Below are 3,834 nucleotides of genomic sequence, written 5' to 3' on the forward strand. Positions count from 1 at the left end.
GAACTCCTGAGCTCAAACAATCCACCTGCCTCGGCCTCCCAGAATGCTAGGATTACAGGCGTGAGCCACCGCACCCGGCCCGAAAAAAATCTAATGTTATTTTTAAAAACATCTTCAACAACCAGAAAACAGATGTGGCACTACCTTGGCTCTCTCTTTCTGGTGATGTCAAGTGGATTCCTGCTTCCTGGTTTCCTCCTGGTTGAGCCACATTTTTGTCAGGCACAGTGACAGGATAGGACACCTTGCCCACGCAGGCTGAATGACTATGACCAAGAGGACAGGAAAGGACCCCCCCTGACTAGCCAGCAGACCCTCAGCTCTAACAGTCCAGTCTTCCGCAGATCGCCAGGGTTGCACAGTCCTTTTCCAAGAAAATCTCATGGCTGAGGCTGATGTGGCAGCAGGACGGTCACCCTGGGGAGGAACTCTAAGGCCAGAGGACAGTGCAGCGAGCGCAGAAGACAGAAAGAGCTCAGGGGGTGCTTCTGCCAATTAATTACCCTGGCCCTACATGCGCCAGCCATAGGGGGAGAGGGGAGGGGTAGAGAAGAGACAGACAGGGCCCGCGTCCCCACTGGCTCCCGTGTGAGCAATCCAGGGACCAGGGCAAATTCACAACGTCACCTACATGATCCAGGCCTTTCTCTCACCCAACCCACTGGAGGCAGAGTGTGCAAGCAAGCAGGATGGGGTGTCTGGGCAAATCCCCTCTCCCTGCTCCTCTGCTTTCTTATCCCCTAGAAGCCCAACCCACAGGTTTCACTGGTAAACACTGATTTGTGTGTGTGTGTGTGTGTGTGTGTGTGTGTGTGTGTGTCTGTGTGTAGTAAAACACACATAATGTAAAATTTACCAGTTTAACCATATTTAAGTGTACAGTTCAGTGACATTAAGTACATTCACATTGTCACCACCATCTGTCTCCAGAACTTTTCATCATCCCTCCCTGAACCTCTGTCCCCGTTTAACACTAACTCCCTGTTCCCTGCTTCCTCCAGCCCCTGGTAACCACCCTTCTACTCTCTTTCTCTGGAAATTTCACTACCCTAGGAGCCTCGCATATGTGGAATCATACAATATTTGTCCTTGTGTGACTAGCATATTTCACTTAGCATAATGTCTTCAAGGTCAACCATGTTATAGCATGAGTCAGAATTTCCTTCCTTTTTAAGGCTGCATAACATTCCATTGTGTGGATAGACCATAATTAATTTATCCATGCATCTCTCGATGGACACACTTGGGCTGTTTCTACCTTTTGGCTATTGAGAACAATGCTGCTATAAATGTAGGTGTGTACAAATATCTTTCCTAGTCCCCGCTTTAATTCTTTTAGGTACAGTAGAAACTCAGATGTGGAATTGCTGAGTCATGTGGGAATTCTGTGCTTAATTTTGTGAGGACTCACCGTATTGTTCCATAGACGTGGCGCCATTTTACATTTCCACCAGCAATGCATGAGGGTTTCAATTCCACGCACTCTTACAAACACTTACTATTGTCTGAATTTTTTTTTAAATAGTGTTCCTAACTGATGTGAACACTGATTTTTTTCCCCTCTCCTTTCCTGGTCTTTCTCAGAACGGCAGTGGTTTAGTTGTAATGGACGACTCTGGGTCGAATCAGGCTGAGCTGGCTGGAGGTGCCAAAGCTGCACTGGGGGACACTGAGCGAGCCTGGGACTGGGAGGCAGGACGAGGGGAGATGGAACTTACCGCCTTGCAGCCTAGTCCTGAAACAGACTTGGGTGACGGGGAATAGCACCGACTTCAGAGCCAGAGCTTTGAGTGAGACATTAGCTCAAGCCCCGAACCACAGCTTCTTCCTCTAAAATAAATAGAATAACCTGAAACCAACTTTCTAAGGCTGTTCTGAGGGTTGGACACCAATGTCCAATACTAGGCACTCAATCCATGTTATCTATTTTGATTAACTCTTGCCAGGAAGTATTATAGCTTTCAGGCCCACCCAAACGGCATCAAGACCTCCTTTCCACATCTGGTCCACAAATCTTTCTGGAATGCACCAAGTACTGTGCTAGGCACAGGGAATACAACGATAAACAAAAGCAGACAAAGCCCTGCTCTTGTGGAGCTTAGAATCTAGTGAGGAAGAAAGACTTTAGTTGAATCCTCACCTTAAATGAATGTGTGATTGCAAAATTGACAAGTGCAAGTGCTACTGTGGCAGAGGCTCTAGTAGTCCCCAAGGTGCATCCCCCCCTTATTTATGAGTAAGAGATCCTTTGATTTCCAGGTGGATATACAGGTACCTAGAATAAAGACTACATTTACAGGCCTTTTTGCAACTAGATGTGGCCTCATGGCTAAATTCTGGCCAATGGGCCGTATGCAGGAGTGGAATGTTCAACTTCTAGGAGACGTCTGTAAAGGGAGGAGCCTCGCCCTTTTGCCCCTTTCTTTCTCCCACTTGTGGAAATGTGGACGCAGTGGTTGGAGCTCCAGCTACTGTCTTGGACTAGCAGGTGACCTTGGGAATGAAAGCCGTGTTTGGAGCAGCAAAATAAAAGAAGCCTGGGTCCCAGGCACCATGAAGCTCAGGACTTCTGAACACACAGAAATGAGCTTTGATTTTGTTTAAGCCACTGTTATTTGGGGGGTTTCTATGATTTTCAGATATAACAGGAAGATGTGGTTCTATAAGCGTATACAATATAGAACTTGACTCAGACTGGGGGTCTTCTCCGAGGAACTGACACTTGGATTGAGTTAGGAACGGAGTGAGGTGGAAAGGGTTTTCAAGCAAAGGGAAATCCCGTGCAAAGGCCCTGAGGTGCAAAGGAGCTTGGCATGTTCAAAGGAAGAGAAGGAAGGCCAGGGTGGCTGGGACAGAAAAAAACAAGGAGGGAAGTAGCACAAAATGAGATTGGGAAGGTAACTGCACAGGGTCACATACGCCTGCAAGATCACAACCAAGAGTAATGGGGAGCCACCGAAGCGGTTTCAGTGAGGGGACTGCAAGATTAGATTTTCTCTCTTCCTGGCTAGGAGCTGCATCTACCTAGAATGCATTGTCATCTCCCAACCCCAGCATATCTTTGAGGCTGGGACCCAATATTGTTTGTCTGTGGATAAACTTTTTTTTAAACTATTCTTTTAATCATGGTAAAATATATAACACATAAAATTTGCCATTTTATCTATTTTTAAGTATACAATTCAATGGCTTTAATTTACATGCACAATGTTGTGCAACCATCACCACTTTTTCCAAACTTTTTGTGGATAAATTTTTGCACTTACTAGTCCCTCAACAACTGCATGTTGGATTGAACCATATCATTGCAGCAGTCATTGTGTGTGAATTCCTAGAAAGAGGGCTATGGGCTACAGGAGGAGTTGACCAAGTCAGAAACAGCTGGGACCAGCCTGAGGAATGTCACACACAGGCCAGCGGGTCTGCAGATCTGTCAGCTGTAACTGGATAGGTCATTTGATGTGTTAAGTGGAAGAATTATCCCTTGAACTGAAACCAGGGTAGAGACCAGAGTTAACCGACGTCTGACCACTCCTAGGATCTTAGGAAAACAGTCTGACTTTGTTGATCTACTAGGGAATGCCAAAGACAGTGGAGAACTGGTTTTGTCTGTGTTTCTCAACCTGGGACAAATAGTTTCCTGGATATACACAGTGGAGTGTCCAGGACACGTGCCAGGATAAAAACGGGGGCGGTCATTTGGCTTGATGGGAAATAATTTGCATTATTGTATTTTATTTATTTATTTTAGAGACAAGGTCTCACTCTGTCAGTCAGGCTGGAGTGCAGTGGCCCAATCATGGCTCACTGTAACCTTGAATCCCTGGGCTCAAG

The sequence above is a fragment of the Propithecus coquereli genome, unplaced genomic scaffold (assembly GCF_000956105.1).
Source record: "Propithecus coquereli isolate 6110/MARCELLA unplaced genomic scaffold, Pcoq_1.0 Scaffold409, whole genome shotgun sequence".
Lineage (NCBI taxonomy): Eukaryota > Metazoa > Chordata > Mammalia > Primates > Indriidae > Propithecus > Propithecus coquereli.